The sequence below is a fragment of the Lissotriton helveticus genome, chromosome 7 (genome assembly GCF_964261635.1).
Source record: "Lissotriton helveticus chromosome 7, aLisHel1.1, whole genome shotgun sequence".
NCBI lineage: Eukaryota > Metazoa > Chordata > Amphibia > Caudata > Salamandridae > Lissotriton > Lissotriton helveticus.
In genome coordinates this window covers 615,234,688-615,255,748 of record NC_136068.1, presented here as the reverse complement: position 1 = coordinate 615,255,748, position 21,061 = coordinate 615,234,688, and the positions used below count along the sequence as shown (strand labels likewise).

At 42.6% G+C, this 21,061-nt stretch overlaps 1 long non-coding RNA gene across 1 annotated transcript; it reads left to right on the top strand.

Annotated features, from left to right (window-relative positions):
* The first annotated feature begins 468 nt into the window (after positions 1-468).
* LOC144766926 (uncharacterized) lies at positions 469-20,719 on the top strand. The gene is made up of 3 exons (XR_013597984.1): positions 469-580; positions 19,054-19,174; positions 20,634-20,719. It is a non-coding gene; the product is annotated as an uncharacterized LOC144766926 (long non-coding RNA).
* Positions 20,720-21,061: the final 342 nt, after the last annotated feature.

Here is a 21,061-nt window from a genome sequence, read left to right as displayed (position 1 = left end):
TGGAGTTCTCTATAGGTTAACTGATAGGGATGTGCTAAAATGAAGATGTTAGAATCTGCTATTCATAGTTTTTATTATTCCCACTAACCGTAGCATAAACCTTCCTCCTGTAACGTATCAGATCACTGAATTGCTATGGTGTGCCATTACCTTAAATAATTCCTGTGAGAAGGGTACTCTATCTCTTGGCTGCCAAAGAGATATTTCTATCTAAGTCCTCATACAGGTGCTAGGGTTTGTAGAGAGTACCAGAAAATGAGGCATAGGATTGAAAGAAGTCTGCTAGGTTGAAATCTAAATTGAGATTTTAATTTTTAGTGAGCTTTGGATTTTCACAATATGTGACACGCCATAGTACTAATAATTTACGCTTTATAAAAATCATTTTTTGGTAGTGTTCCATTTCGTTTGGAAATATTCAAGTTCTAAAAATCGACTAACAGTGGACTTTTCCATCTGCAGATTATACTGAATGGCCAGCAGAGGCAGTGCTGCAGAGGAATATTTCTCTGCTTGCTGAGACGGAAAAAAAAAGAAAGCTCATTCCTCAGCCTTCTCCATGCCTCGATCAATATATATGGTAAGTCAAACTCTCATTTAATCATTTTGCCATTAATAAAAAGTTCATAGCATCTGATGGCTCTCAGTACCTTTTTGTGGGGTCTTCGGCATAAATATAATCTTCTAAGACGGTAGCAATATGAATGACGCAATGGCCATCATGATAGTTTATCAAAGACTTTGAGTGTCTACGTGGCTGACAAAATCTTCTTTAGATACTTGTGCAGGCAATATGTCCTACGAGTTAATTACCATCTTTCAGGCTGGAATGAGGCGTCTAAGGTTAGAGAAATTGACTTACTTTCAGATAGAGGGAAGCTATTTAACCGGTTTCCTTGCTCTCTGTGAGTGGGACTCTGATACTCAAGATGGACTGCTATTTAGAAACTGTGTTCTTCTAACTCTAGCCCTCTTAAATAGGAGCCCGATGCTTTCAATGGTGCAGAGTACTTTCCCATTACACCTCCTACTTGCTATGCAGTCATATTCCCAGGTAGTTTCCTACTGTGTAATTGCTGATGTCTGGTCCTCCGGTGTAATCCTCATCCAGGGCGATTGGTCTAGTGGTGCCATTAGATCACAAAGCTTCAGCAGGATGTCATCTGACATGAGGGCCAATCAGTTGCTTTTTCTAACTCTAGCCCTCTTTAAATAGGAGCCCAATGCTTTCAATGGTTCAGTGTACTTTCCCATTACACCTCCTACTTGCTGTGCAGTCATATTCCCAGATAATTACCTAGTGTGTAAATGCTGATGTCTGGTCCTCCGGTGTAATCCTCACCCAGGGCGATTGGTCTAGTGGTGCCATTACATCACAAAGCTGCAGCAGGATGTCATCTGACAAAAGGGCCAATCAGTTGCTACTTCAAACTCTGGTCCTCTCTAAATAGGAGCCCAATGCTTTCAATGGTGCAGTGTACTTTCCCATTACACCTCCAACTTGCTGTGCAGTCATATTCACAGATAATTACCTAGTGTGTAAATGCTGATGTCTGGTCCTCCGGTGTAATCGTCACCCAGGGCGATTGGTCAAGTGGTACCATTACATCACAAAGCTACAGCAGGATGTCATCTGACATGAGGGCCAATCAGTTGCTTTTTCTAACTCTAGCCCTCTTTAAATAGGAGCCCAATGCTTTCAATGGTGCAGTGTACTTTCCCATTACACCTCCTACTTGCTGTTCAGTCATATTCACAGATAGTTACCTAGTGTGTAATTGCTGATGTCTGGTCCTCCAGTGCCATCCTCACGCAGGGCGATTGGTCTAGTGGTGCCATTACATCACAAAGCTGCAGCAGGTTGTCATCTGACAAAAGGGCCATTCAATTGCTACTTCAAACTCTGGCCCTCTCTAAATAGGAGCCCAATGCTTTCAATGGGGCAGTATACTTTCCCATTACACTTCCAACTTGCTGTGCAGTCCTATTCACAGATAGTTACCTAGTGTGTAATTGCTGATGTCTGGTCCTCCGGTGTAATCGTCACCCAGGGCGATTGGTCAAGTGGTACCAATGTTAGAGATCGGGGGTCACCTGACCAATAATTTCACCATATAGTTTTCGGGCCCATAAATTTCAATTCACCATATACATTAATCAGGCGACCTCACAATCTACCATCAGCACCCTGATTCCTTCCTGTTGTATTCTAGTGTACCCGACTTACCAATCCACCGTTACGGGTACCTATGACCACAATGGATCAGGGAGCTAGCTGTGAAGAAAGGCAGACAAAAATACAAAACCCAACTACATGAACTTTGATTTTCATAAAATGACCACGGACAACTAAGAAGTTTTAAAGGTTTTATCTAGTAATCAGTATCTGCGAGTATTAGGCTTAGAGTTAAAAGGCAACCAATAATCAAGATAACAAAAAGCACGTAACCATACAAGAAAAGTGTAAGGGCAATCATTAAGTTTTTTGTAACTAGAGTGACAGGGAAACGCTACATAGACTTAAACTGAAACATCAAGAATGGACATCTATAAATGAGCAAGCTATTTGCATGTACTGGAATTATACTATTGGGACGTACTTCATGAAAATGAGTGGGAAATTAGGAATCCTATACATCTATCAAAGGGTGGAAAGTGGAACACGCTAATATTCTAATATTATTTCAAAATAGAATTCAGGAGAAAAATATAAACCACATCTAATTTCATAAACAGTATGGAGAGAATTGTGCTCTAAAAGGTAAGGTAACATAGGAACATACTATGAAAATAAAATGCAATAGGTTTCCATATGGCAGACTGCGGAAAGCATGGAAAATATAACATGTGCAAGGTATGTCTTTATTGAAGCAAAGACAGAAAATAGAAAGGTGCAGTATAGAGTTTCAGCCCTATCTATATATTTACCTAGAATGGTGTGAAAACCAACCCTGGCCACGGATCAGTCAAGGACAGGAAATACCCCAAGGAATAGCAGTCATCAATAGGACAGCAGGTGCAGAATGGACACCCCAGGACAGGACAGGAAACCCAGATTAGGATTAGGACAGGACCACCAAGGCACGACCAGCACCCGCAGTTCGGAAGCAACGCCTGCGCTCCACCCTCTCTGCAGCTATCAGTCAGAACCCCGATTGGGTTAGCGAACTCCCCAGCAAAGTGCTCCGCCAGCACTTAAGGTTTAGTAAAACCTTTAAAAGTCTATGGTCAAATTCGGACAGAGTGCTCCGCAGCGCTCTGTAAATTCAGTCACCTATTGAGTGCGTTGGGTCAGTGACAGGTCAGCTATTCAGACAAGTCGGACAAATTCTATAGCTAAACCTAGGCTAGATATACTGTTTTCGGGTCAGTGTACCACCCCCCAATGTTGCAAAGTGTCAGAATCCACAATTTCGATTGGTCCCAAAGTAGGCTAGGTTAACACACCAATCGGAACAGACTTTTCTAAGGCCTAATTTACATTCTAGGGTACCGCCTAGCCAGTTTAGGTTTCCCACAGACAAGTAACACAGAACACAATAGAGAATTTACAATGTAGCAAGTTAGGAACACAATTTCTCCATCCTCCTGGGTCAGAGGTGGCTTTCTCAGGAGCATCTTGTCTGTGGCTGCCAGCTGGCTGAGTTCCACCGCTCAAGGCTACTGTTCCCTGGGCTGCGCGGTCATGCGCGGAAGGGACCTTCAAGATGGCTCTCGACCCATTCGGACCCCCCGTTTACCATGATACATGAAAAGTAAGCGAAAACAAATTAAAACGTAGAAATAAATGAATAAACTACATAACATGATTGTGTACTTATGAATTATCACTATAAAAATATACTATGTAATTATTTATTAGTGCAATACACAATAACACGAGAGCATCTGCACAAGCTTCACCATATTATTACACCAGCAGCCATCTTGTGGCTATTACGCATGCGCACCCTTTCCCTCCAAATCACAACTACGTCACGTCACGCGAGTGTGACTAACGCATGCGCAGAAGCAATCTTCTAAACGGCGACCATTTTAGAAACACAAATTAATCGTATTAGTAAAACACATAGGCAAGCATCGCTAGGATACATGTATATAGTAAAATAAAGGAAATTAGTAAAACGTACAATTTTGATTACAGAGTTATACATAAATCGAGGTTCTTGACTTCAGCAAGTCGCGTAATGTGCGAAATCTTGCTTCATCAATCCCCTCTTTGATGATATTTACTATCATCACAAATACAAATGGAATCAGATGCCAACTTTTCACACTTTATGCATCTCAATCTCTTCCAACAAGCGATTCAATTTCTCTTTCACATCTTTATCAGGGTGAGAATTTTTCACCTTTTTGTAAATCTGATTATTCATTTCTTCCAATTCAAGCTCATCCACACTCCGTTTCACACCCCTTCTATCCACCGTGTACTTCTTTGTGTGTTTGCGACATTTGCAATCGATGAATATGAGGAGTATGAGGAGACCTATCACTCCAATTGGCATCAGTACCTTAAACAATAAACTTCTACCTAAATTAGCAAACCAATGACCTACATTGGAGAGACCATCGACAAGTCTCTTCCAGGCACTGTCAACCTCCAGTGGTTTGAGTTCTTTTTCCAAATTAGTAATGTTTTTCACATATTTTTTAATCTGTACACTTTTATCCGGTATGTAAGTGCAACAATGTTGCGCCTTCAGCATCCGGCAGACTCCGCCCTCTTTTGCTAATAAGGTATCTAGCGCAAGTCTGTTCTGCAAAACCATTGATCTGATCGCAACCATTTCGGTATTGACCAGCAGGAATCCATGAGCTGTGTCAGTAGACAACACATCCACTATTGTGGATAATTTGTATATTCTGTGAGTGTTCAGAACCACCCCCACTCCAGGTATCAGTGCACTAAAAATACTACCCATTATTTCACCTACACTTTCTCTTCTACTACGCACTAAGCCATTAGTGTTTTCATTGCTTCCAGCAATTTCTTTCACATGGTATATTTTCGGGAAAACAATGCCAAAGTAGCAGCTTCCATACCAGTGATCCGGCAATTTGAAATAAGCCTTGTTTCCACATATATAATAAATTCCGGGAAACACAGGTTCTGACCCATTTTTGAAACCCCAACCTCCAATTACCTTGTAATTGTGAGCACATTGACTGGAACCAATGAAAATGTTATTACAATAACTAGTCTTTTCGCGAAGAAGACAAAGTTTCCCTTTCCTTTCGAAATCCAGCAACAAAGCAGGACCACTCCCACCATTTGAGGTGCCTTCCATATTTTCAGCCCATTTAGGAGTTTTCTGTCTCTTGTCATTTGCCTTTCTTTGGAAACTCTCCCTTCTTTTCTCTGCCATGTATATTTTTTCTTGTTCATGTAAAGAACAGGTCAAGTTGTCTCTGTGTGCTTCATTTAAGTCTATGGTACCTATAGTCAGAAAGTATTCTCCCATATAACGTGTAACGTCACTTTTTGTATGTACAGGATTCAGATTTCCACGTATAGGAAGTTCAGAAAATATCACGTCTGAATTAGAATAGTAATACTGTAACAGTCCTCTTTTATAAAATAAGCTTGCTAAAATGCTACAGGAAATTCTATAGGTCAGAGGTAGGTGATGATAAGTCACGCCTTCAGCTACAGAAGTAGGTAGCTTCATGCAGACATAGCAGTCTTCTATTTCCATAGTTTCTACATAGTGCACTAAAAGATTAGCGAAAACATTTAATTGTGTCTGGTTTCTAACTCCATGGTAATGTAGTCCTACCTCATCTGATGCTTCTAAGTCTCGTTTTGTTTGTCTGAGTGCTTTTTCACGTCTTTCTACACTTCGTGTTGTCAGTTCTTCAGTGTCAGTGGTCACAGTCTGAGTAGGGTCGATATTAGTATTTTTGCTTATCATAAAAGGAATGAAAACTGTTAGTCCTATCCAAATTATTATCACTACAGCTATACTACATATACATACTTTACAGCATGTTTTGCAACAACTGCGTCTAGGCCTTCCATTCACGCTTGAATCAGACATTTTCGTTCAGAAGAAGATTTCTCAACCCCTCTCTGTAACTTTGCACAGTTAGCTTACTTTGTGCAACTTCAGGTTAATTCGTCTTCCTCTTCTGTAGACTGATCAGCAATCGGTTCTCCGTCACTTTCGTCAGTTAAATCAAGATCCTCAAAATCTTCCAAAATCAAAAATGTCCATTCAGGATCTTGGTATTTTTCGTTCAGTCTTGTTATTCGATCAGTCCTTCTTTTGGAGCTTTCTCCAGCTTGTTCTGCAATTCGAGGACTTTTTCTTCTTTCTGCAAGTTTTTCTTCTACTGTTTTTATTCTCAGTCTTAGTTTCTTAATAAATCCTGGTTCAATATTTTTCTTTTTCTTCAGTCTTTTAGCTGGCACTGTTATTTGGCTTTCTTCTAATACTCTTTTATTTTCGTTTGTTTGTGGCACTTCTGTCTCTGTCTCTTCCCTTCCTTTCTGACTAATCCCAGGTCTTGTATCTATTTCTTCTGCCTGGTTACTAAGCTGGTCTGGTTCAGGTGAATTTTGATTTTGGCTTTCGAATGTCTCTGTTTCTGTGTCCTGAACACGTTCTTCTTATTCTATCTGATCCTGTTCAAGCACTTCGATCTCTTGATTTTCTTCTGCTCGAACTTTTGTACTAGTTCTAGTCTGTCCCTTTTCAATTTCAGGAGTCAGTGGAGGAGTATCGATCACTTGTTCTGTCCCTGTCTGACCTCCCTCTTCGTCCTCAGATTTGATGTGAATCTCAATGATCTGAGGGTCTTCGCCTGTGCCTATCTCTTCCTCTCTATTCCACTCTCTATCTTCTTGGTTCCGCTCTCTTGTTCTGATTGGGTCTTCCGTTAGGTCGATAATGGGTATCCAATCATCTTGGCTGGTGCTCGGTTGTTCGTCATCAGCTACTTCAGGACCGGTGTCTGCAGACCCCTCAGCTGGACAACCTTCAGCTCCAGGTTCCTTGTCCGGAACTACTTTCTGTGTATGGCTGGCATGGATCCACTTAGGAACGCCTGCACACTTCACTGCTGTCGTGGTCACCAGTATTATCTGGCGTTTTGCTCCCCACCTCGGTTCCAGGCAACTCAAACGAGTATGCTTCTTGATTCTAACCCAGTCACCAGGAACCAATTTGTGAACTGGAGTTGCCGGGTTGGCGACGGCGTCTTCCCCAATCTGGCGAGAGATAGAACGCACTTGGTCACCCAGTTGCTTGCAGTATTCAAGTACCAAATCATCAGAAATGCTTAACAGTTTGTATCCTGGTACCCATGCTTGTCTCATCACTCTTCCCATCAGGATTTCATGGGGGCTCAGGCCTGTTTTCCGATCTGGAATACTTCTGAGTCCCATCAGAACAAGAGGCAAGGCAGTAATCCAATTCATGCCAGTAGAATCACACATTTTTGCTAATCTCGATTTTATAGTGCCATTTATTTGCTCGACTACTCCAGAAGCCTCTGGACGATGTGCACAGTGCAGCTTTTGTGTAATTCCAAATGCTTTACAGAGCTGAGCCATTATCTCATTCTGAAAATGTCCGCCTCTATCTGATTCAATCATGACTGGAACCCCGAACCTAGGTATCAATTCTTTCAGTAACAGTTTGGCTACCGTTATGGCATCATTCTGTGTGGCAGGGTAAGCTTCCACCCATTTTGAAAACAGGCAGACTATGACAAGGACATACCTTTTTCCCTCACAACGAGGCATGGTGATGAAGTCAATCTGAATTCTTACAAAGGGACCCCCTGATCTTCCAATTTTCCCCAGTTCAACTACGGTTCTTTTACCAGCATTGAACTGCTGACATGTTAAGCACCTATGGCAGAGTGATTCTGCTACCTTCCTGAACTTCGGGTTATACCAAGTCTGCTGAAACACCAGAACCATGGCATCCCTGCCAGTGTGTGAACTGCCATGTATCAATCTTGCCATAGAGGAGAGCAGGTGTCTAGGTAACACAGGCATACCTTTTGGGCCCACAATGACACCATCCTCACTCCTTGGTCGACAACCAAGTTCCTTCCACTACTCTTTCTCTTCCCAAGGCACAGCATGCTGCCATTCTCTCACTTCATCCCAGGTAGGCACTTCTTCAAACACCATAAGTTGGCAGCTGTTTCCAGTCCCTCCCAGTTTGATATTTATTGACATGCGATCCATAGCACATTGTTTTGCCACTCGATCAGCAAAATCATTTCCCAAAGATACAGCGTCAAGGCCTCTTTTATGGGCAACACATTTGACTACTGCCAATTCTTTTGGTAATTGGATTGCTTCCAGTAAATTTTGTACAATCCTTCCATTCCGAATGGGGGTACCTGATGAAGTCAGGAATTCCCTTTGTAGCCATAATTGGCCAAAGTCATGCACAACCCCGTAACAGTACTGACTGTCAGTATACACTGTTATTTTTTTGTCTTTTCCCAATTTGCAAGCTCTTATCAATGCTATCAATTCGGCTACTTGTGCAGACTTTACTCCAAATAAACATGATGCTTCTTTAATGCTGTCTAAAGAGACTACAGCATAAGCAGCGCTTAGGCCTACAAGTTCGTGTCTCATACATGAGCCATCCACAAACCATTGCTCATCATGTACAGGCAAAGGGGTTTCCTTAATGTCTGTGCGGGGTTTAGTACTGAATTCTGTCAGGTCAATGCAGTCATGCTCGTTCTCTCCTTGGTCTTCTACAACCATTGAGTCAGGAAGTAGGGTCGCTGGGTTCAGTATATTACACCGAGTAATAACTACATTTGCAGCACCTACGAGAATCCTCTCGTATTTAGTCAGCCGACTAGGGGTGAGATACTGAGTCTTGGTTCGGGTCAGTAAAATTACAACTGCATGTGGGACATACACAGTTACAGGATGTCCCATTACAATGGATTCACTCTGCTCTAAGCTTGTGCAGGTGGCAGCTACTGCTTTCAGACATCCAGGTAATCCAGCAGCCACTGGATCCAAAGTGGCAGAAAAATATGCCACTGGGCGTCTAATCAACCCATGCTCCTGGGTTAAGACTGACAATGCACAATTGTCTCGTGTGTCACAGAACAGGGCAAACTCCTTAGAATAGTCAGGCATTCCTAAAGCAGGAGCTGTACACAGGCAGTCTCGTAATTTAGTGAATGCTGTTAGGCTTTCATCATCCCATTCAACTGGGTCCTTCGCTCCCTTTTTGGTCATGTTTATCAAGGGCTTTGCTAGGACTGCGAATCCCACAATCCATTGCCTGCAGTAACCTACAACCCCCAGGAACATTCTGATCTCTTTCTGAGTACGGGGTAATTGCATCTTTTGAATTATACTGACTCTCTCGGAAGTGACTTTTCTGATGCCTTTTTCTATCTGGTGCCCCAGATATTTCACTGATTTTGAAAAAAACTGCAATTTTTCAGGGGCCACTTTATGTCCCTTTTCACCTAGGTGATTCAGCAAGGCAATGGTGTCAATCACACAATCCCTATGACTTTTAGACGCCACCAAAAGGTCATCTATATATTGTACCAAAACAGACTTTCCAGGTAAGACTAGGGATTCAAGGCATTTTTTCAGGATCTGATTAAAGATAGAGGGGCTTTCTGTGTACCCTTGGGGGACACGATTCCAAACATACACGTGACTATTGAAAGCAAATGAGAAAAGAAATTTGCTATCTGGATGCAATGGGATCGAAAAGAATGCATGACATAGGTCAATCACGGTGAACCACTCAGCATCCCAAGGAATCTGATACAGGATTACTGCGGGGTTCGGGACAATAGGACAGCAAGGATCAACGATCTTGTTTACCTTTCTCAGGTCCTGCACTACTCTGTACTTGCCACTAGGTTTCTTGATTCCAAATATGGGAGAATTACAAGGGCTGCTCATTACTTCTTGTATGATGTTTGCTTCTAGTAATTTCTGTATTTCAATGGCAACTCCTGCTCTCACTTCAGCACTCATTCTGTAAGGCTTGGTATTGGGGTAAACTGCCTTTTCTTTCATGGCTATTTGTATGGGATCTACATTTGCCATTAAACCTACATCTTTTCCAGTAAAGTCCCACACTTCTGATTTCACTGTCTTTTGAAGTTCTTCGGGTAAGTCTTGTACAGTCATTCGTTTAATTTCTGAGTCAGGCCTGATTAACATTAACTTATAGATGCCATGAATTTCGATGCCCTTTGGTGTGCAAAAGATAGTACAGTTAATTTTGCACAACAAATCACGTCCCAGTAAGTTTACTGGACTAGTGTCACAAACGACAAATCTATGCATTTCCTTAAAGTTCCCTATTGTAATCTCCATGGGCTCAGTAACTGGGGTACTAATCAATTGATTAGATACACCTACTACCTGGATTGCTTCTCCTGAGAGGGGTAGGTCTGGAACGTCCGCTGTTCTCACAGTAGAACAGGTAGCACCAGTGTCCAACAGAAAGGTGACATCATTTCCATCAACCTTTCCTTCAATGTATGGCCCTGACTGGTCTACCGTCAAGGAGGCGCCAAGTACACACTCCTTGTCCTCCCCTCTCAGGTCCCGTCAGTACTCGTCGTCACAAAGAAAAGTATCATTTAACAAATACTGCGAAGTTGCTGCATTTCTGTTCTCATTACCTCCCCAGATTTCTATGTCGTCACCCTGCGGTGATTTTCCCTTAAAATTAGGTTTTGGCGCTCGGGGCACTTGGATTGTTTTTACCTGCTGCAGTGTCTTTCTTGGTCTTTCATTCTGCGTCTGTGGAATTAAATCAGGGGTTTGGGTATTATCATGCTGTAAATACGGACACTCGTCTCGCCAATGTCCAATTTCCCCGCACTGGTGGCAGGGGAGTTTCTTTTTAGCTTCTTCTCTGCTCATTTTTACTTTGGGCTTTCCCCCACCCCCAGGGCCCTGATTTTGGGTACTTTTACTCAATTTACTGAATTGCTTTTCCTGTTGTTCTGCAAGCTTTACCTGTGCCCACATCACTTTTTCCTTGAGGGCCTTTTTCTTATCTGCCATCTCGTCCTCACAGTATTTTGCATACCGTAGGACCTCGTCTATTTTCTTGGACTGCCAACAGATTTTGTTATCTTTGATCCACTGACAAATTTCGGGTCTTAAACCGTTTACAAACCTGTAAATGAAGTGGGTCATGTCCTTCATCTCGATGTTATCTATACCACTGTATGTTTTAAACACCTGTAACAGTCTTTCATAAAAGGAGTGCACAGTCTCGTCCCTTTCCTGCGTGGTTCTATCTATTTTTGTCCAATCAGTTTCCTTTGCGGGCACTTTTAGCTTCAAATGTTGAATTACTTGATCATATTTTCACTTCTTTAGAGGGTTCCCCTGTTCTAGAGTCCCTCGGGTATTCCTCACTAGGCCATGCTATGGCTATTTTACACTCGGTCCATAAGTCTACCGGAACTACGATATCAAAGAACCCATCCAAATCTTTCCACAGGAATTTTTGGACCTTTACAAACCTTTCCACCTGCCTGTACAAGTCCACAGGCTTCTCTCGTAATTTTGGGAAATCATTTGTAAAAGACACAATATCCTGTCTGGACCATGGAACATGTACGTATTTTCCACCTGGCACTTCACGCATAGGACACTGCTGCTCTGGTTTATCAGCTTCTTCCAGAACGAACTGAGGAGTCACTTGTTTAGATCTAGCCTCATCTTTCTTTTTGGCCCACCTGGCTTTCCATCTGTCCACATTTCCCCATTTTTGTAATACTGTCAATAACTCCTTGACCTGTGCCTTCTTCCCTGATATGTTCAGGTTTTCCAGATCTTTGTCTGAGAAATCTGCTCTGTACGGCTTTTGCAAAGGCTTTGATTTTGAGATATCTATTCCCATACTAGCTGCAGTGTCAGTTAGATTTTCATGGAGTACCCTGGCATTTCGAGTGAGGCTCTTGCAGATAAACAGCTCTTCTTCTGTGTAGGTATTTAATCGATCTAATCCTACATTTCCTGCCATAAGTTCTTCTATTTCTACTCTCAGTTTGTAGAGATCTAAAGGTTTTGACTGAAGAGTTTGTTTTTCTAATTCTCGACTCCATCTTTCAATTTCTTCAGGAGTTACTACCGTGACACTCTTAGTACCTGAAGTTGATTCCATTTGAATCTCCCTCACATTGAAAAGATTGTCTTTTCTGCATCCTTTTCCCTGGTTCCCTACTGGGCAGATCTATTAGTGAAACTTCAGATTCACATTCACTTGTTAGGTCGTCTACAATTAAGGGCTCTGATCTCGGTTGGGTTATAACTGGGGTAATAACTGGAGTTCTTGGACTTCCTTGTCGGTCCCCATACAAGGGAACCAACTGGTCCAATAGTGACCGGAATTGTTAAAGACTCAGGACTTGCATTTAACTGAGAAATCCTCTGAACTAGTTCAGCTCTCTGCTTAGCTAGTGCTTCTCGTTCTCTGTCCTCCAATATCCTTTCGACGGAATTGTCATGTAATACTTGAGGGGTTAAAGTTGGAGCACAACTCGGGGCAGTGGGAGGTGTCTCTCTGGGTCTTTCACCATAACTAGGTCTAGGGTGCAAAGTACCTGTACCTAGGGATCTGGGTTCCTCCTCATATGGAGGGTTTTGGAATGGTATTCCTGAACCAGATGGTCTCTCCTCACCTTCATAGGGAGATCTAGAGCAAAAGTCTCTTTCCCGGGAGTATCTTGCGAGCCCACTAGCTGGCATTCTTGGATAAATATCCCTTGCATCTACGTGACCTAAACTCTCGGTATAGGGAGGCATAAAGCAACCCCCTCCCACACTGGCAGATCGGGCCTCTTCCTGGGGCGGAGGTCTTCGAGAATTATCCCCCTCACTAGAAGGTCGGTGTCCTTCATTATAAGGAGGTGGACTTCTTAAAAACAGGTCATCTAACAATTCATCATCCGACTCTCCAATAGGCACCCAATGCTTACACTTTTCGGTCTTCTTTTCCCCTGCAGGAGGACCACCCACTGGCATCATTGGAAACAGTCCTTCTACAATCATATTCTGTCTCCACTGCTTCATCTTTTTGTCATGGGTCTCTTGTTTCAGTTTTGGATAAAATTTAGTTAACCCTTTATCCATTCGTGGCTTATCCCTTTCAAAAGCTTCGATTTCCCACAATTCTAATGCTTCATACTGCGTTAATCTAGGTCTGGGATGTAAGTCATTCATTCGAGTTCTCAAATTGAATAAAATTCTGCCATTAAATGTACCGTCTAACGGAAAAGCCAATACTCCGTCATCCTTGGTGTACTCCACCCAATTTTCCAACCATACGCAGGTATGGTACCCTTTGTCAAACAGCATGAAAGATGCGGGAGTATTTGGTGGCGGAATGACAACACCTTCTCTGGTTCTAATCGGTTTGTCCTTTTGGCGGCGCTGGCTAGGGCACGGTGGGACAGGAGTCTCCCGGAACCGCTGAGTGATGACGAGTGGAATGAATGCTGTGCTATGACCGGAGGTTATGTGATCAATGGCATCTTCCGCCTGCTACATTATAAGTTTCTGCAACAATGGTACTATACACCTACCCAACTGGTAAGATATGGCCTTAGGTCCACTGCTCAATGTGCCCGATGCGGGGCAGAGGAGGCTGACTTTATACATCTGGCTTGGGGGTGCCCCCGTGTCTACGATTTCTGGAGGGAGGTGACTGAAAGGCTGACAGTCATCACTTTGATTGAGGTGAAGCTGGATGTACGCCTGTGTCTTTTGGGCATTGCTTCTGGTGTGGCTGCTCCGATGCGCCGACTGGTGGTGCTGGCGCTTCAGTTGGCCAAGAGGAGGGTTGCTATGGTTTGGGGTGGGAGGAGAGCGCCTGAGGTACAACTGTGGCTGAAGGATATGGCCTATTGCAGGGACCAACTGAGCTGTTACTATGACGAATTGCCTGCGGCGGCCCGCCCAAGGGATGTATGGACTCCGTTCACACTTTACATGCTGTCTTTGACGGAATCCGACAGCGACGAGAGTGTGGCTACTACTTTGTCTGACGGAGGGGGTGGAGCTGAGTGAGATGGCCTTGTGCGATGGCGTTAAGTTTGCCCTGTGTGTTGCGTGGAATGACTAGTCAATGGTAGTGTGAGTGGGAGTGTCTTGGTCTGCTGAGACTGGCATGCGGGTATGCCTTACTATTCGCCGCTAAGGCTTCTGGGGAGTTCTGAGAAGGTGGTGAAGGTTTCCTATCTCGGGGTGCCCTGTCAGACATCTGATGTATTGACTTCCCTATTACATTATGACTGCTGGACTTGGAATACTCATTGTGATCAGGATAAGTTGGGGAGGGGGGGTTGGGAGTTGTTGGCATTAACTTTCTTTATAAAAACTGAAAATTAGACCAAGATCACATGGGGGCGAAACGACCGCACTCAATGGGAGTGCTGAACTTATTGCATATGGATCTACTGTAGTGCCTACATGAACTAAGAATTCTGGACTTCGGCACGCGGGCCTCTGGCGTATGGTCTCAAGCTTGTATGATATATGTGGTACTCCGATGGCGGCCGGCCCCAGCAGTGGGTTGTAGGCACACCGCTGTGTATATGAACAATGTGCAATAAAGGTCTTCCAAAAAAAAAAAAAAAAAAAAAAAAAATTCTTTACTTTCTTTACGAGGGACACTTTTCTTTTATTTCCGTACATAATGTCGTTTTTAACACCTTTCCACTGATCGTTCTCAAATCCCATATACCGAGGATCAGGTCTAGTATGCGGTCTGTACGAATGCCACATACGATTTTGTGCGAGCGGCTTTGTTTACAAGCCGCTCCCAATCCTAGTGCGTCTCTTATTTTCGTGCGACCAATGAAATGCACAAATTCAAATATTCTCGACCAATGGGTGCGCGGCCTTTCGCAAGACAGGTTCTCACGCTTCGGCACTCACCCCTCCTTTACAATTCCAGCTCCGCTACGCACCCGCTGCGTCTACCAATCCCAGCGCAGCACAGAGTGACGTCAGAGCAGCTTCGCGACTGACTCCCTCCTTCACAAGGTAACGGAAACTTTCTTTCTTTCTAAAGTGCTAGTGCTTGGTTATTTAACAACGAATACACATTCGCCACTGTACTCAAGTGTCTAGACAGGAAAGATTTGTTTCACTACAAGTAAACTACTTCCATTTACTTTTCACACACTACGGATAGATCTCTTCTGCCTACGCTTCACACAAGCATTGGAGAACCTGCTACTTCCCTAGACTCATCCACCTTTCCGGGATATATCCAAGTCTAAAGTTTCACCAGCGAACCCCTTTGCTTTCACCCAAGCTCCGATGAACCTGCTACTTTTTTGGTGTGACCCTCACTAGGTTATGCCACAATAGGAATTTTGCCAATGAACCTCGTTGCTAACATTTATTCAAACATACATTCAGAAAAAACCCTAGTTAGTGCTTCCAGTTCTACCTAACCCGCACTAACCTTCCTGGAGTAAGTGACCTCAAAGCAAGTGGATTCTCTTCACCACTCGCTATTCAATTCCCCGGGGATTCCCAACAACATTGAAGACGTTTTACTAACGAATGGATAAATACATATAACAGTATAATAACAAGAAAAACAATTTTAAAACATTTCATAATTTTTCAAAGCAAACATTTCAAGTGAGCGATCAATTCACCCGAACTGCCTACCCTCTTAGCAGCAACAAGGTTTGTTACTTAGCAGCATCTAACTTATCTAGCTTAACTAGTCCTACCTAACTTTAACTAGTTCCTAACCATTACCTCTGCTACCAGAAATACTGATAGAGATCGGGGGTCACCGGACCAATAATTTCACCATATAGTTTTCGGGCCCATAAATTTCAATTCACCATATACATTAATCAGGCGACCTCACAATCTACCATCAGCACCCTGATTCCTTCCTGTTGTATTCTAGTGTACCCGACTTACCAATCCACCGTTAGGGGTACCTATGACCACAATGGATCAGGGAGCTAGCTGTGAAGAAAGGCAGACAAAAATACAAAACCCAACTACATGAACTTTGATTTTCATAAAATGACCACGGACAACTGAGAAGTTTTAAAGGTTTTATCTAGTAATCAGTATCTGCGAGTATTAGGCTTACAGTTAAAAGGCAATCAATAATCAAGATAACAAAAAGCACGTAACCATACAAGAAAAGTGTAAGGGCAATCATTAAGTTTTTTGTAACTAGAGAGACAGGGAAACGCTACATAGACTTAAACTGAAACATCAAGAATGGACATCTATAAATGAGCAAGCTATTTGCATGTACTGGAATTATACTATTGGGACGTACTTCATGAAAATGAGTGGGAAATTAGGAATCCTATACATCTATCAGAGGGTGGAAAGTGGAACACGCTAATATTCTAATATTATTATTTCAAAATAGAATTCAGGAGAAAAATATAAACCACATCTAATTTCATAAACAGTATGGAGAGAATTGTGCTCTAAAAGGTAAGGTAACATAGGAACATACTATGAAAATAAAATGCAATAGGTTTCCATATGGCAGACTGCGGAAAGCATGGAAAATATAACATGTGCAAGGTATGTCTTTATTGAAGCAAAGACAGAAAATAGAAAGGTGCAGTATAGAGTTTCAGCCCTATCTATATATTTACTTAGAATGGTGTGAAAACCAACCCTGGCCACGGATCAGTCAAGGACAGGAAATACCCCAAGGAAAAGCAGTCATCAATAGGACAGCAGGTGCAGAATGGACACCCCAGGACAGGACAGGAAACCCAGATTAGGTTCAGGACAGGACCACCAAGGCACGACCAGCACCCGCAGTTCGGAAGCAACGCCTGCGCTCCACCCTCTCTGCAGCTATCAGTCAGAACCCCGATTGGGTTAGCGAACTCCCCAGCAAAGTGCTCCGCCAGCACTTAAGGTTTAGTAAAACCTTTAAAAGTCTATGGTCAAATTCGGACCGAGTGCTCCGCAGCGCTCTGTAAATTCAGTCACCTATTGAGTGCGTTGGGTCAGTGACAGGTCAGCTATTCAGACAAGTCGGACAAATTCTATAGCTAAACCTAGGCTAGATATACTGTTTTCGGGTCAGTGTACCACCCCCCAATGTTGCAAAGTGTCAGAATCTACAATTTTGATTGGTCCCAAAGTAGGCTAGGTTAACACACCAATCAGAACAGACTTTTCTAAGGCCTAATTTACATTCTAGGGTACCGCCTAGCCAGTTTAGGTTTCCCACAGACAAGTAACACAGAACACAATAGAGAATTTACAATGTAGCAAGTTAGGAACACAATTTCTCCATCCTCCTGGGTCAGAGGTGGCTTTCTCAGGAGCATCTTGTCTGTGGCTGCCAGCTGGCTGAGTTCCACCGCTCAAGGCTACTGTTCCCTGGGCTGCGCGGTCATGCGCGGAAGGGACCTTCAAGATGGCTCTCGACCCATTCGGACCCCCCGTTTACCATGATACATGAAAAGTAAGCGAAAACAAATTAAAACATAGAAATAAATGAATAAACTACATAACATGATTGTGTACTTATGAATTATCACTATAAAAATATACTATGTAATTATTTATTAGTGCAATACACAATAACACGAGAGCATCTGCACAAGCTTCACCATATTATTACACCAGCAGCCATCTTGTGGCTATTACGCATGCGCACCCTTTCCCTCCAAATCCCAACTACGTCACGTGAGTGTGACTAACGCATGCGCAGAAGCAATCTTCTAAACGGCGACCATTTTAGAAACACAAATTAATCGTATTAGTAAAACACATAGGCAAGCATCGCTAGGATACATGTATATAGTAAAATTAAGGAAATTAGTAAAACGTACAATTTTGATTACAGAGTTATACATAAATCGAGGTTCTTGACTTCAGCAAGTCGCGTAATGTGCGAAATCTTGCTTCATCACCATTACATCACAAAGCTACAGCAGGATGTCATCTGACATGAGGGCCAATCAGTTGCTTTTTCTAACTCTAGCCCTCTTTAAATAGGAGCCCAATGCTTTCAATGGTTCAGTGTACTTTCCCATTACACCTCCTACTTGCTGTTCAGTCATATTCACAGGTAGTTTCCTACTGTGTAATTGCTGATGTCTGATCCTCCGGTGTAATCCTCACCCAGGGCGATTGGTCTAGTGGTGCCATTACATCACAAAGCTGCAGCAGGATGTCATCTGACAAAAGGGCCAATCAGTTGCTACTTCAAACTCTGGCCCTCTCTAAATAGGAGCCCAATGCTTTCAATGCTGCAGTGTACTTTCCCAGTACACCTCCTACTTGCTGTGCAGTCATATTCACAGATAGTTACCTAGTGTGTAATTGCTGATGTCTGGTCCTCCGGTGTAATCGTCACCCAGGGAGATTGGTCAAGTGGTGCCATTACATCACAAAGCTACAATAGGATGTCATCAGACATGAGGGCCAATCAGTTGCCTAGTACGCAATAGGATACTTGTATCATGGTATAGAAAAGGGAGCAATGAGGACAGGATGCCCAGCTGAAGACTAAGGTGGTGAGATGAAAGGACCTAGGCCATTATTTGAGACTTATACATTTGTTTGAAGGAATGGTTGATCATACCATTCTGGAGTTCTCTATAGTTTAACTGATAACGATGTGCTAAAATGAAGATGTTAGAATCTGTTATTCATAGTTTTTATTATTCCCACTAACCGTAGCATAAACCTTCCTCCCGTAACGTATCAGATCACTGAATTGCTATGGTGTACCATAACCTGAAATCATTCCTGTGAGAAGGGTACTTTATCTCTTGGCTGCCAAAGAGATCTTTCTATCTAAGTCCTCATATCGGTGCTAGGGTTGTGTAGAGAGTACAAGCAAATGAGGCATAGGATTGAAAGAAGTCTGCTAGGTTGAAATCTAAATTGAGATTATAATTTTTAGTGAGCTTTGGATTTTCACAATGAGACACGCCATAGTACTAATAATTTATGCTTTATAAAAATCATTTTTTGGTAGTGTTGCATTTGGTTTGGAAATATTCAAGTTCTAAAAATTGACTGACAGTGGACTTTTCCATCTGCAGATTATACTAAATGGCCAGCAGAGGCAGTGTTGCAGAGGAATATTTCTCTGCTTGCTGAGACGGAAAAAAAAAAAAAGGAAGCTCACTCCTCAGCCTTCTCCATGCCTGACCAATATATATGGTAAGTCAAACTCTCATTTAATCATTTTGCCATTAATAAAAAGTTCATAGCATCTGATGGCTCTCAGTACCTTTTAGTGGGGTCTTCGGCATAAATATAATCTTCTAAGACGGTAGCAATATGGATGGCGCAATGGCCATCATGATAGTTTATCAAAGACTTTGAGTGTCTACGTGGCTGACAAAATCTTCTCTAGATACTTGTGCAGGCAATATGTCCTACGAGTTAATTACCATCTTTCAGGCTGGAATGAGGTGTCTAAGGTTGGAGCAATTAACTTACTTTCCGATAGAGGGAAGCTATTTAACCGGTTTCCCTGCTCTCTGTGAGTGTGACCCTGATACTCAAGATGGACTGCTATTTAGAAACTGTGTTTTTCTAACTCTAGCCCTCTTTAAAAAGGAGCCCAATGCATTTGATGGTACAGAGTACTTTCCCATTACACCTCCTACTTGCTGTTCAGTCATATTCACTGATAGTTACCTAGTGTGTAATTGCTGATGTCTGGTCCTCCGGTGCCATCCTCACGCAGGGCGATTGGTCTAGTGGTGCCATTACATCACTAAGCTGCAGCAGGTTGTCATCTGACAAAAGGGCCATTCAATTGCTACTTCAAACTCTGGCCCTCTCTAAATAGGAGCCCAATGCTTTCAATGGTGCAGTGTACTTTCCCATTACACTTCCTACTTGCTGTGCAGTCCTATTCACAGATAGTTACCTAGTGTGTAATTGCTGATGTCTGGTCCTTCGGTGTAATCTTCACCCAGGGCGATTGGTCAAGTGGTGCCATTACATCACAAAGCTACAATAGGATGTCATCAGACATGAGGGCCAATCAGTCGCCTAGTACGCAATAGGATACATGTATCATGGTATAGAAAAGGGAGCAATGAGGACAGGATGCCCAGCTGAAGACTAAGGTGGTGAGATGAAAGGACCTAGGCCATTATTTGAGACGTATACATTTGTTTGAAGGAGTGGTTGATCATACCATTCTGGAGTTCTCTATAGGTTAACTGATAGGGATGTGCTAAAATGAAGATGTTAGAATCTGTTATTCATAGTTTTTATTATTCCCACTAACCGTAGCATAAACCTTCCTCCCTTAACGTATCAGATCACTGAATTGCTATGGTGTACCATAACCTGAAATCATTCCTGTGAGAAGGGTACTCTATCTCTTGGCTGCCAAAGAGATCTTTTTATCCAAGTCCTCATACAGGTGCTAGGGTTGTGTAGAGAGTACCAGCAAATGAGGCCTAGGATTGAAAGAAGTTTGCTAGGTTGAAATCTAAATTGAGATTATAATTTTTAGTGAGCTTTGGATTTTCACAATATGTGACACGCCATAGTACTAATAATTTACGCTTTATAGAAATCATTTTTTGGTAGTGTTGCATTTGGTTTGGAAATATTCAAGTTCTAAAAATTGACTGACAGTGGACTTTTCCATCTGCAGATTATACTAAATGGCCAGCAGAGGCAGTGTTGCAGAGGAATATTTCTCTGCTTGCTGAGACGGAAAAAAAAAAAAAGGAAGCTCACTCCTCAGCCTTCTCCATGCCTGACCAATATATATGGTAAGTCAAACTCTCATTTAATCATTTTGCCATTAATAAAAAGTTCATAGCATCTGATGGCTCTCAGTACCTTTTAGTGGGGTCTTCGGCATAAATATAATCTTCTAAGACGGTAGCAATATGGATGGCGCAATGGCCATCATGATAGTTTATCAAAGACTTTGAGTGTCTACGTGGCTGACAAAATCTTCTCTAGATACTTGTGCAGGCAATATGTCCTACGAGTTAATTACCATCTTTCAGGCTGGAATGAGGTGTCTAAGGTTAGAGCAATTGACTTACTTTCCGATAGAGGGAAGCTATTTAA